Source organism: Apodemus sylvaticus, chromosome 11, assembly GCF_947179515.1.
Source record: "Apodemus sylvaticus chromosome 11, mApoSyl1.1, whole genome shotgun sequence".
Taxonomy (NCBI): domain Eukaryota; kingdom Metazoa; phylum Chordata; class Mammalia; order Rodentia; family Muridae; genus Apodemus; species Apodemus sylvaticus.
In genome coordinates, this window is record NC_067482.1 from 34,893,309 (window position 1) to 34,907,347 (window position 14,039).

The following is a 14,039-nucleotide window of genomic DNA, read 5'->3' on the forward strand; positions in this document are numbered from 1 at the left end:
TGAATCTTCTGTAGGTGACTCTGATCTCCTTCAGATTCCCCACCTCCCCGGAGTCACCACAGGATGCTGACCAGGCTTTTAATATATAGTTTTTTTGGGGTGAACAGTTCCTGACTAATCTGCTTCAGAGACTTATACACTGAAAACTGTAAATATTGATGAAATAAATTAAAGAAACACTGAATAATGGAGACCCAGTTCAGGTCCATGGGTTGGAAGACTCAAAACTATTTAACTAAAGACAGCCTCTGTAGTGAATTACAGACTCAACAATATTCCCATCGAAATACCTACGGGCTGTTTTTTTTTTTTTTGAAGTTGCCAATAAAAGATATATGGAAACACAATAATTCAAAATAATCTCGAGAAGGAACACTAGTGGAAGACACAGACTATGCAAATTAAAAGCTGACAACAAAACTCTAGCAATGAAGTTTGTGGTTTTAGTGTAAGGAGAAGCATAAAGAAAGATACAGTAGAGGTATAGTCTACACATAAACGCCGCCATCTTACTCTCTTTAAAAGTAAGAAAAAGAAGCTTGTTTTGGTATTTACTTGGCCTGAGATCTGCATAGTTTCTTAGTCACCATGTGACTTCAGATCTAGAACCACTCATCCTGTGTCCTTTTCCAAACCCAAGAAAAATCACAGTCCTGATACTGTATGAACTCACTGGGTGTGGTGCATGGTACATGGTGCATGGTGCATGGTGTGATGGGTGTGAACCCACTCGGTGTGGTCCTGGTGTGATGGGTGTGAACCTACTTGGTGTGGTTCATGGTGCCTGGTGTGATGGGTGTGAACCCACTCGGTGTGGTGCCTGGTGCCTGGTGCCTGGTGTGATGGGCGTGAACCCACTTGGTGTGGTGCATGGTGCTTGGTGTGATGGGTGTGAACCTACTCAGTGTGGTGCCTGGTGCCTGGTGTGATGGAAGTTGCTAAAATAATGCTTAAACCTCAGCTCTACTCACAATGCCTGCTCTAATAAAAGTTTGCCAGTAAGACTACCTGAGAGTAAGCTACCGTGTCTCCTCAATCTATTCCTACCTTCTTTTTAGGCCTGACTTTGGGAATGGTAAATCCATTTCATCTTATGGTAGCTCTTTAAGCAGTGGATTGAAACAGACTGATGCTGAATCTGTTCAGCTGGGGAATGTGCTGTCATTGATTATTAATGTCTGCCATAAGCAGAGGAAGAGAAATGGTAGCAAAGGTCCCAGACTCTGGTAATGCTCACCTACATGCAAAACTCTCCTTCAGAATTCAGAGAGTGACTCCATCTTCACTGTAGGAACACTTCATATATAGTTCCTATAATGTATCAGGGAGTCCAACAAGGTCTGTGGAATAAGATAAACCTATAGACAAGTGAGGATTTTTGGGTCTTTTTGTTGTTTTGTTTTTTAATGTTTGTCTGGTTGAGGCTGTTTTGAATGTGGTGGGAAGGAATTACTGTTACTTCCACTGCCTTGAAATAAATTATAGTTATCTAGAAAAAGTTTGATCAGCAAAAACTACTTAGAAGAAATCAGCAGTAGATGTGTTTTTCTAGATAACTCTGGCTGAAGAAGGGATGCTAGAGAGGTCTATGGCTATAAAGAGTAGTTGTTCTTAACCTGGGGTTTGTCACCCAGTTGAAGGTCACATATCAGATGTCCTGTATATCAGATATTTACACTTATGATTCATAGTAGTAGCAAAATCACAGTTATAAAGTAGCAATAAAATAATTTTGTGGTTGGGGGTCACCACAATATCAAGGACTGTAATAGAAGGTTGTAGCATTAGGAAGGTTGAGAAGCGCTTCTATAGAGGAAGATGGTTATAAGAGGATGGGACAACAAGGTAAGTAGATGGGGAGAAGAGGCAGAGGTGCCAATCAATTATGAGAAGATTCCTGGGACACAAGGTCAAGCAGGCAACCTATAAATCAAGCAAACATAAGCTGTCTAATTTTCAAAAATCAAATAAAGGGGTATTTTGTCCTCATAAGCCAAAATTTAATAAAACTATTTGGTGGGCTGGGAGATGCCTCAGTGGGTAAAATGCTTGCCCTGCAAACAGGGGGTGTCTGATTGTGAATCCCAAGAACCTGTTTAAACCTGCATACAGTAGTGTTCATCTGTAACCCTAGCACTCCTGTGGCATGATGGAAGGCAGAGAGAGGAGAATTCCTGGATGCGTATGAGCTCGCTAATGAGCCTGGTGTATATACTACTCAATAACAGATCTTACAACAAACCAGGAGAAAGGAAAAGGCCAACTCTGACCTCCACAAGTATCCTGTGGCACACACACACACACACACACACACACACTCATACATTTGGTGAGAATGGGTTCCCATAGACTCATTTATTCTCATACTTAGTTCTCAATTCGTGTACTTAGTTCTCAGTTCATGGACCATTGGAAGGATTAGGAGGTGTACCCTTGTTGGAGGAGGTGTGTCACTAGAAGTAGGTTTTGAGGTTTCAAAAGCCCATACCAGACTATCTCTCTCTCTCTGTCTCTTTCTGTCTCTCTCTGTCTCTCTGTCTCTGTCTCTGTCTCTCTCTGCCTGATGTCTGTAGATCAGGATGCAAACTCTCAGCCCCATGCCTACCTGCCTACCTGCCTGCTGCTGTGCTTGTGATCAAGCCCCCAATTAAATATTTTCTTTTAGAAGGGTTACCTAGGTCATGGTGTCTCTTCACAGTAATAGAACAGTAAGCAAGACATACATGACTATATCACATACACAGATACACAGATAGACAGACAGACAGACATACAAAAGAGAAAGAGAGAGAGAGAGATCAAAGAAAACTTATTGCCAAGTCCAAACATACAAACATTTCCATGACTATAAAGTTTACTCAAAGATCCTAAGTTCAAGGCTGGGTATAATGGCTTCCACCTGTGGTCCCAGCTGCACAGGAGGCTGAGGCAGGGTAATTGCTTGCCTCAAGGAATTCTCAGCCAGCCTGATCATCGTGGTAAGACTACATCTCTTTTTAAAACATCATACAGATTGCTGCTTGTTTAGCATTCAATTTTGCTACTAATGAAGACAGCTGGTCTGGGAAAAACCTTACCTTGTATGGCTTGGCAAAAACCCACAAGGATAAAACTTGATGGGGCAAGACTTTAACGATCACCCAAACTTGTCTAACTTTCTAACTTAACAGATTTGGGGAAAATTTCCTTTTGATATTTTAATGTAAACTGCAGCTCCCTAGAGTGGCACACCGTTGTATTTCCAATGTGCCACACCAGAGACTTTTCCTTTTTTGAATTTAACTGGATCACCGTTTGCTGAGTTAGAGAAAGTTGAACTAGGCTTGCTTCCCTTTGAACCTTACTAAAGACAAAAAGCTTGAAGTGAGAGTGAATGCAAGCTGTGTGTTCACACACAAAACAACTTTGTATTTGTGCATGTACATTGTAATTAATGGATAATTACAATTTAATGTCCGCCATTAACTGTTGGGTAATGTTCGTCGTTTCAGTGTAAACAGGTAACAGAAAACACCCACGCAAAGTTGTTAAACACACCTTTGATTTCCGGACTCTTAACTTCTACGCCTGGCTCAATACGCGAAATCTTTTAGTGTTCTCTGGAAGAGAAAGATTTTCTACTCTTCTGTTTTATAAAGTACACTAGTCAACCCTTGAGTGATGTCAGATATAAAGTTACATATTACTCAAGTATGGAGTATTGTCTGCTCTGTGTACATAGTGTAGCTACACAGAATAAGCTTCTCCAGAATTTCAAAGTCTAATAAACAGCTTCCCTTGTCCACAATCAAGCTGAATCCACAGAGAAGTCAGACAAAAAAAAATAGTCAGGGAAGTAAATGATTTTTTTTTCACCCGTCAAGCTGATGATGGAGAATGTGGTTGCACACAAGGCGGTTGGGTTTCTTGACACTGAATTTCACCTCAGCATGGACAGCCACAGATGTAGCCTTCCTAAAGCCACTGCATGGCCACAACTGCAGAAGAAGAAAGTGTCCTTATCACTTGAGCTGTGAGTTTACTTGACAAACAAGAGAAATTCATTTCTCGTGACTCTGGAAGCTGAGAAGACCAAAATTAAGAGCGATCTCTGTCTGGTAGAGATCCGCTCTCTGGCCCATCAGTGGTAACTTCTCAGTTTCTCACATGCTGAAGGGGCAAGAGTTCTAGCTCTTCCTCCTCCTCCTCTTCTTCTTCCTCCTTCTCCTCTTCCTCCTCCTCCTCTTTCTTCTTTTCTTCTCTTCTTCTTCTTCTTCTTCTTCTTCTTCTTCTTCTTCTTCTTCTTCTTCTAATAGGCCAATAATTTCACTGAGGAAGCTATGCTTTGGAGACCTAATGTCTTCTCTAAGTCTTCATCTACTATTTCCATGACTTTGAAGGATTTTAGCTTAAGAACTTGAGGGGGCTGGTGGAATTGGATACAAACACTCAGAGAAAAGCTTCAAACTCCAGCAATGCCTTTAAGGGTCACCAATGACACTAAGGTCATTTCTCCCTTCTCTTTCTATCATAGCCCTGATGGGTGTCACATTTTTAGATGACAGCACAAATTCAGGAAAGGTTAGGAGATATTGAGTCAAACATCAAGCATGGAAGAAATGTGATATCATTCATGTGAATATAGACTCCACTAGGAAAGGGGTCTTTTTGTTGGCGTTTTTACTTTTGTTTTGTTTCGTTTTCTGTTTGCTCACCGCAGTATTCTTGCTGTTTCCAGGAGGTGCCCATTACACATCACTTATTGAAATGAACAAATGATATCAGCAGACAGGGCGAGGAGACAGGCGTGGAACACATGCTGGGCTCAAACCTCATGGCAACAAACCTTTTCCTCCCCCATATCTGAAAGATATTTTAAAAATAATACTAAGAGACATTCTAGAGCAAATTGGTTGGTTTTTTTTTATTTTTTTTTATTTTTTTTTTATTTTTTTATTTTTTTGGCAATTTCCCACCTTTAGCCATCATGGAAGTATTTGTGCCTAAACAAAAGGAATGATACCGGCTACTCTCTCTCAATGACCATGGGTTGGGTCCTAAGCTCCACGCGGTTTCATTTCACCCCAGTGCTCACACCATTGACTGCTATGGAAGATTTTGTGTTGATTTACTGATCTCTCCCTCCATCCTGCATGTCTCTCTCTTCTCTCTCCCTCCCCCCTTCCCCTCCCTCTGTTGGCCAAATTTTCTTCCCTGAGTGATTTAGCTTCCACATTTATAAGATGATGATAATGACACTTAACTGGTGGATTGAGGCTAAGTGGGATAATTAGCGTTCACACTCGGCACAGTGTCTGGAACCCAGTACGCGGTCGACAGTGGGTGTGGTACTTGTCCTACTCTCTGCTCCCGGCATTGCCCATGCTAGGTGGAGCCTTTGTGCTGGGCTCTGCACACTGTGGGCAGCACGAGGGCTTCTCGTGCTCCTTTTCTTCCAGGCAGCCTTGGACTTGGCAGACTCTGGGTGAGCGTCTTTCTAAATTCTGGATTTTTATCCAATGGTAAACTGAGGATTGATGTGTCTCACTTTCTGTTCTCTGTGTGTGTGTGTGTGTGTGTGTGTGTGCAAGAGTGTGCATGCATATGTGTGCACATGTGTGTGTGTCTCTGAGTGCATCTGTGAGTGTTCATGTGTGTGTGTGCAAGAGTGTGCATGCATATGTGTGCACATGTGTGTGTCTCTGAGTGTATCTGTGAGTGTTCATGTGTGTGTGTGTGTGTGTGTGTACAGACATACAGACAAGCCAGAGGTCGTTGCCAGGTATTTTCTTCCATCATTCTCCTCCTTATTTCTGAGACAAAGTTTCTCAGTAAATCTGGAGATCACCATTTTGCCTAGATTATCAGGAGCCTAGACCCTCCTGTCTCCACTTCCCCAGAGCTGGGATTACAGATGTGTACCTCCACCCCGGCTTTTTACACGTGTGCTCGGGAATCGGAGCTCGGGGCCCCATGTTTGCATGGCAAGCACTTTCCTACCTGAGCCATCTCCCCAGCCCTCACTTCCCATTCTCCATGGAGTGCTAGGGCCTACGCAGCCTTGATTCCTGAGACCATAAAGGCACAGGGTGACTTCTCAGATGAAGATGTCACAAACCCAGTACTGTGGAAATGCAGGACATAGATATATACTCTAAGCTCCGAGTCCAACAGGATTTCTCTTCCTTGAGAAAATTTGAGCCAAATAATATGTGTGTGTGTGTATCTGACAAATATATATGTATATGATAGACATGCAACAGATATATATATAAAAGACATGTATATAAAAGATATATATACTATGTGTGTATATGTATGACAAGACATTATATATATGTAGAATAATCAATCTGGAAGCCAAAACATCACCCTAATCTACTGAGAAAATTGATACTGGAAGACAGGCTGGCATGAGAAGACTTCCTAATCCTGAATTCTAGAATGAGGCAACCTAACAACCACAGTCTGGCCTGCAGAGATGAGGTTATGCTATCAAAGAGCTGTTACTTCCATGGGCTCAGATCTCTGCCTCCACTGTAAGGAACTACTACTATAGTGATCAAGAATCCTGCCCTGCCAAATGAAGGTGAAGGGTCTGGCCATTGAGAGTGACATGCAATCAGTATGACCCACTATTATTTCCTAGGCTAAGGAACAGTGTCTCCATTTCAGACACACAGATACAGACACACACACACACACACACACACACACCCCTTAAACCCCTTGGACCTTGATTTTCATTAACCCTAGAAGTAGTAGAAGAAAAGTGCAGGGAGCACAGTGAAAGAAACCAATACTCCTTTCCCCGATGCACGCACGGGTCCTCGTGCACATTCAGTACTTCCTCCCAAAATCTCTAAGGGAACAGAAGTGCCCTTAGAGGAGATGTAGTCGATGTCTTTGGGTACCTATGACCTGAGACCCTACAGTTAATCCAGGGGTCCTTCAGTGGCTTCTGTTTCTTAGCGAATATGTTAGGTAGCATCTCCCATCTTTTCCCCATTTCCCTCCCCTCCCTCCTATTCCCCTCCCCTCTGTTTTCCTTCCTTTCTTTTCTCTCCTCTCCTCTCCCCTCCTTCCCTTTCCCCTCCCCTCCCTTTCCTCCCCATCTCCTCTGCTTCCTTCCTCTCCCATCTCCTCCCTTCTCTTCCCCTTTTCTGCGCTCCCCTTCCTTTTCCTTCCTTTCCTTTTTCTTTTCTCCTTTCCCTTCCCTCCCTTCTCCTCCCCTTCCCTCTCCCATCCCCTGCCCTCCCTTCCCTTCCCTTTCCCTCCCGTCCTCCTTCCTTCCTTCCTTTTATCTCCTCTCCTTTTTTCCTTACCCCTTCCCTTCCTCCACTTCCTCCCTCCCCCACCATTCTTGTCAGGGTTCTGTGAACAGGACTAGATGGCTCGGTGCCAGGGAGGCACCAAGGTGAATTAACACAGATTCCCTTAAGGGAAAATGTAAAACTGCTAATAACTTGTTTGCAGAGATAGGTGGGGTGGAAAGTGTAAGCTGCAAACCTCCTGCGAGCTCCAGCTTGCTTTCGGGGGAGAAGATGTCCTCGGAGTTCCAAGATTTGATTTCTCCTGCACCTGCCAGCAGGCCGTGGGCGAGGCTCACTGGTTCTCAGTTTCAGCATCTCGGGAGAAGCCACAGGGAGAAGCCACAAGGCTGAGTCTCCTGTCTTTCCTGGGGGCTGGGACTGGGAGCTGTTGAGTGTTTGCTCTGGCAGTTATGCCTCACAGAGCACGAGATGTCAAAGGCAGGTAGGCAGTGTGGCTGCACTGTAGGACACAAAGGTCCCTGAGCAAACCCCTGGAAGATCACAGTCATTAAAGTACTCAATCGGTATCAGAGCCCGTTGGACATCAAAGGTGGTAATATTGACCCATTCATCTATGATTGCCTGTCTCTCCCCACAAAGACATAAGGCCTCATACATATATGTCATTTGAAGCATATATGCCTTTGAAGCACCCATGCCTAGAGCAATGCTTACAGCATAATAATTAGAAAAACGAATTTGCTAGGAGACCAAATCTGGGGGTGTGGGGTCGGGGAGAGACACTAACTTCCAGTGTTCACACCATGGAAAAGGACACAGAGTCACAAAGTGACGGAGCATCTTGCTTGTCTCGCAGGTTCAGCCAGATTTGAACCAGCTGCATTCTTCATCTTCACTAACTCAGATCTTAAACACACACACACACACACACACATACACACACACACACACCACTATTTGGGTGAAGACTTTCCTGGTCAACGGTGGAATACTCCATACCCCCCACCCTGTCTAAGCAGCGTCTCACATTTCCTCCCCCACCCCCCGCACCACCCCCAGCCCAGCCTGAAGTCACTCCTCATGACCAATCACACGTCCCTCTGTGTACATGGGCTGCATGAGGGCAGGATTCTCTCTGCTGTGCTCACTGTGGCAATGGGCAGTGTAATAACTTTATTAGTTATGGTACTGGCCGTTGAGGAAGAGGTGTGGAGGACTGGGGTCCCCTGCCTTTAAGGACAGTTTTCGTAGGCTAGAGTCAACCCCAATAAGAAGCAAGGAGAGGGGAAGAGAACACTAAATGTGTGCTGTCAGCCACCAGCTTTGTCCTGGCCCCTTATCTATGTGGCTCTAAGAAAGCTTGCATGAGTCTTAGTTCTTCCGTGCAGCAGTACTGACTGTGTGCTGCAGTTTCCATAGAATCAATATGTGTCTGGCACATAGTAGGGACCCAATAAATGTAATGTCTCCTTCACTGTCAGTACCTGAATCTGAGAAGCCAAGAAAGCCTCGTGGGAAAGATGCTAAGCTAAGAAGGTAGAAATGAGAAGAAAAAAGTAGCAGGCTAGACCGCTGGTGAGAGAGGACGACCTCCATGGCTGGTCTGGCCTGAACTGTATGCAGCAAGAGCTGCACCGGAAGTGCTGTTACCGGGAAGATGGTGAGCTCGTCCCTGAAGATGGTGAGCAGGTCAAGAGAGTAAGGCGAACCTCTGGAGTCCAGACACAGGTCACCTATGAATGAGATGCCTCCTGGCCCTCCTGCTCAGCAGGTGGAGCTATCACAGGACCAGGTGAAATGCCAGCTGAAACCACAAAATGCTGGCCGGCAGCTGGAGCTGTCTTCTATCACAGGATCCAACCACAACGCTGATTTGCAGCCTCCCTGGGATTCCTCTGTGAGCGGAGCAGAATCGCAGGAGAGAACAGGCATGGGAGCGTGCTGCCTGACTCCAGGCTCCTCTGCCAGCGCCCCCAGAATGGTTTCCTGACCACAGTTTGTAGCTGAACGGCTAAAGACCCAGCCCTGTTGTCAGATCTGGCGTCTTGTCTCACTGCTGTACCTTACTGGTTAGGATAAGTCGCTTAACGTCTATAAGTTCAGTTTCCCCCATGAATAAAAACGAGCATTCTAACAATAGCTCCTGATTTTATTGCTGATGCTTAATAAATAATAGTCTCACTGCTGGAGGCAAAATATTCTGCTTCAAATAGCCGACCATCTACAGAGAGCAATGAAAGAATAGTAGTATTAGCGTAGATAGGACATGTTAGCTGTGGTAAACACTGAGGAAAGAAATAGAGGCTGGAAAGGCAAGAAATTCTGAAGCAGTGGAGAATATGTTTTCAGAATTGATGAGGAAAGGGAACAAGTTGTTGTTGTTGTTGTTGTTGTTGTTAGTGCTAATGATTAAACAAGACCTTGGGCAAGGGTTGTACCACTGAGGTACATCCCCATATACCTGACCTGGGCTATAGCAATCCTCCTGCCTCTGATTTCCAAGTGCTGGCATTAGAGACAGGAACCACTATGGTTGGCATCGGAGGCTTCTATTGGCCACCCTGAGGAGATAAGGAACCGGGTTCTGGCCTGAGTTCAGCCTCCACCTATGCCACATGAGCAAGCCAGTGTATTGTCTTGAGATTTTGTGTCCAACCAAGCACTGGGGGGCAGGGTTCGTTTCTTGAAGTGTTACCCCAGTGAGTATTTTCTAATCACCACCAGGCAGCCTCTGCCCTTGGCACAAATGTTGCAAAGGTGAACGTGACATAGAAGGCCCTGGATTAGTTACGTTTCTCATTGCTGTGACCATGTGCGTTGACAAGAAGCAACTTGAAGGAGAAAGGCTTGCTTTGGCTCTCAGTGTGAAGGGAGCGGGCCATCACTGTGGGGAAAGAATATAGGCAGGAGATGAGGTGGCCTGTCCCGCTGCATCTAGAAGCAGAGAGCGAGCAGCAGATGGGGCTCTGTGAGTAATGGAAGCTCAAGGCCCTCCTACAGTGACCCACCCCCTCTGGTGAGGTAAGACTCCATCTCCTAAAATCTCACACTCTCCCCAAACAGTACCACCTTCGTGGGACCAGGTATTCACACACATGAGTGTATGGGGGGGGGGGTGGGCATTTCACTTTCAAACTGTCACATGGTACGCATGTTCTTTGGAACTCATAATCAAGGGGGAAAAGATGATGAGTAAATGGGTTGGCTAATGCGAGCCGCTATCGATTGACCTACAAGCTCCGAAATGAACTGAACGCATAAATGTCAACAAGTGGGACGTCACTAATGTTTTGGCAGATGCTGGGGTAGAACCCGGTGCTTGGTGCATGAAAAGCCAAGCACCTCTTCTGCTGGGCAACACTGTCCTGGAAGGTAATGTTTTTCAACACAGTCGTATCTTGCTCTGTGGCATTGACTCTGTAGATCAGGGCCATGAAGAAGTAGTGGTGGCTTGAACAGGACTCTACCAGCCACTAGAGACTAGGGTGGTGCAGGAACAGTACCAGACATGATAGGGACAAGAGTGTTTCCAGAATCTTGAGAAAGCCTCCTGGCCTCACCCAGTCCTGGTGATTATAGCCTGTAAAGTCAGAAAATATGTGGAGTCATTGTTCCAGACTAGCACACCTGGGCTGCCATCATCAGTCACACCTCACTGTCATTGTATACTTTTAGACACTTTCCCAGGCTTGGTGGATTTTGTACTTCCTGCCATCAGAATACTCTACTTCCCAGGGTTCTTCCTATGGCCATTACCATATTCCTTCCCTGCTGGATCTCAGCCCTTTGATTTCCTGGACCCCCATGGCATCCTAACCTTCCTCTGTAAGTTTGGCTTTACAGTCTCAGTGGCTCCTACTGCAGGCCTGGCTGTGTTTCATTAGCAAGCGTTGTCAGGCCACTGATGCTGACTGTTGATAAGGGAAGATCAGCCCCTTGCACCCTGCCTCACAGTCCCTCCCTGGGGTGACCTCTGATCTATTGTGTGGCTTTGCTTATCACCTTTTAATCATTACAACTGTTAGTCTCTAACCTGACTTCAACAGGTTCTTCAAGGGACAGCAGACAGCCACTGAGACTTGATGACAAGATTACGAAAACCTGCTTTGTTGGAGGAATCTGTGTCCAGGCTGACCTTGAATAAACTTAAGTCTCAGAATATAGTGGTGCTGGTGCATGCCTCTAATCCCAGCACTCAGGAGGCAGTGGATCTCTGAGCTTGAGACCAGCCTGGTCTATAGAATGAGTTTCAAGATAGTCAGGACTACACAGACAAACCCTGTTTTAGAAAAAATCAAATCAAATCAAATCAAAACAAAACAAAACAAAACAAAACAAAAAAATTGCTCAGTTGCTTCTTAACCCCCATGAACGTCTCTGCCCTGAGCCCATGTCTAGTGGACGCTGCCTGTGGCTAGCTCTGGTCATCACAGGAACTTGCTGTTTTCAATCTGATGTCCTTCTGATTATGATCTTTGCCTTCCAAAGCTCTATAATGATTAATCTTCATTATCAACTTGGTCTAAGTTCCTAGCAGACTAGTCCTCTCTAAGATAACTGCAAACCCTTATAAAATTAAGAAGCAAAACCGGATACAAACAATGAAAGACACACACACATGCATATGCCCACACACATGTATACACACACAGGTACACACACACACTGGTGGTTAATCTTCATGGTCAATCTGTTGGGATTTAGCATCACCATGAAAATGCACCTCTGGGTGTGTCTGAAGTTGTTTCCAAAATGATTTAACAGTGCAGGGAAGATCTACTCTGAATGCAGGCAGCACCATCCTATGGGTTGAGATCTGGACTGAATTAAATAGAAAGAGTGAGTAGAGCACCAGCCTTTGCGTTGGTTTCCTCCCTGAGGATGATCAGCTGCCTCATGCCCTGATGGACCTGCCTGCCCTGGTGGACCTGCCTGCCCTGGTGGACCCACCTGCTCTGATAGACCTGCTTGCCCTGATGGACTGTCTCCTTAAACAACAAGCCAAGATAAACCATCCTTCATGTTGCCTTTGTCAAGCATTTTGTCACAACAAGACAGGGGGTGACTGTTCATGTTTTCTCCCTTCCTTTTCATTACCCCATTTGTTCATCCTACCAATGCTTTCTATTTAACTTCATCACAATGTGGCAGACACTGGAGTCAAGAGTACAAAGGCAATGAGGTGCTTGGGCTTCGGATAGGATGTGTAAGCTCCTAGCAGACCTCCCTCTCTATAGGACAACATCTATCGACTCTAGACAAAAAATGAAAAATCAAAGCAAAAGGAAATTACCAGTCCTGAAGAAAGCAGAGTGCTAGCATGAATCTTAATCTCTTTCCCCTCATTTTCCTTTCTTTCTCCTCTTCCTCCTTCACATCCACTGTGTTAGAGATTGAACCCAGAACTTTGTGTATGCTAGGCAATCATTCAGTACTCCTGAGCTACATCCCTGGCCTGAGTGAGGGTATTTAAAAGAAAAAAAGAATAACTGAGAATAGCAGTTGAACCCTGAGGAGAGCTACTGGCCATCTGAAGAATTCCACGTGCTGTGAGTCAGTGAATGTGCAGAGAGAACAGGACACCTCCATCAGTCAGTCAGTGTGATGAAGAAGGAACACTGTGGTTTGCCTGGCTGCTGCCAAGCCCAAGGAACTGTTAGTGTTTTCTCATCCAGAACAACTATCCTAATATCATGAACTAATTTCTAGATGTGAAACAAAGAACAAATGTCTATAGGAGAGGCATAGTGAAGCCATCAGATCTACCGGAATACCACAGACACTCCATCTGATTTGATTTTTATCTAATTCTGTGAAGAATGCGTCATTTCTAGGTCACGTGTCCTGGTCAACTTCCTCCTTCAGCGGCCTCTCTGTCAATCATATCTCTGCTCTAGGGCCCTAATTTCTTGTTTTGGGAGAATAACAGAGGGTTACTATTGTAACTGCATGATGACTTCAGGAAATTCAGTAAGCATCAGAGAGGCTGAGTTAAGCACTTTCTAAAAACCAGTTTGTAAAAATCATTTAAATTAGATTGATATTTTACTGAAGAGCCATATTGGAAAGCATCGATAGCCTTCTACAGCTACACAGGTTAAGAAACTCGGTTGAGAACCCCGTGGGGATTGGTAGCCTACCTTAAAACTCAGATGGACCCACTTGGTCGCTCAAGACAGAAAGGAAGAGAAAAAGAGTATGTTTCAGAGTCAATTATTCAAATAATGATGATAAATGAAACAAAATTTTCAGCAAAAGTAAATTCTAAATAATAAAATGGAGGTATAAGAATTATTTACTTATATGTAGGTTTGGGGTGAGCCTCTAAATTTTTTTGGCTAATCAAGTGAAAAATGAATAAAAACTCACAGAGAATGTGTTTTTCCTATAAAGAGAAGACTTTCACATTGTTGACAGTGATAGGGTCTGCTTTTTGACATCATGTTGTGCTCTTCTGATCTTCACTGCTGTGATTTTCATTGTAGATTTAAATAAGGATTTTCTCTCTTTCCTAGTGTCTGATTGGAGTTATCAGCAAAGATTTGTCATACACTTACCATGTACCACTGCTGATCACATGTCTCAGAATGATTATGGGACACACAATTCTTGTAACCATTACATGGTTCAAGGAAAAACCAACAGTTTTACAATGTCCTCCTCAGTGCCTCAGAATTTTATGGTAAATTTCTGTTTGATCTCTAACATAGAAGCAAACCTTCTGGTGGTAGCAGAGTTGCCTTGTAAGAATCTGTCTCTTACCTTCCACGCCAGGCAGAGGCCATA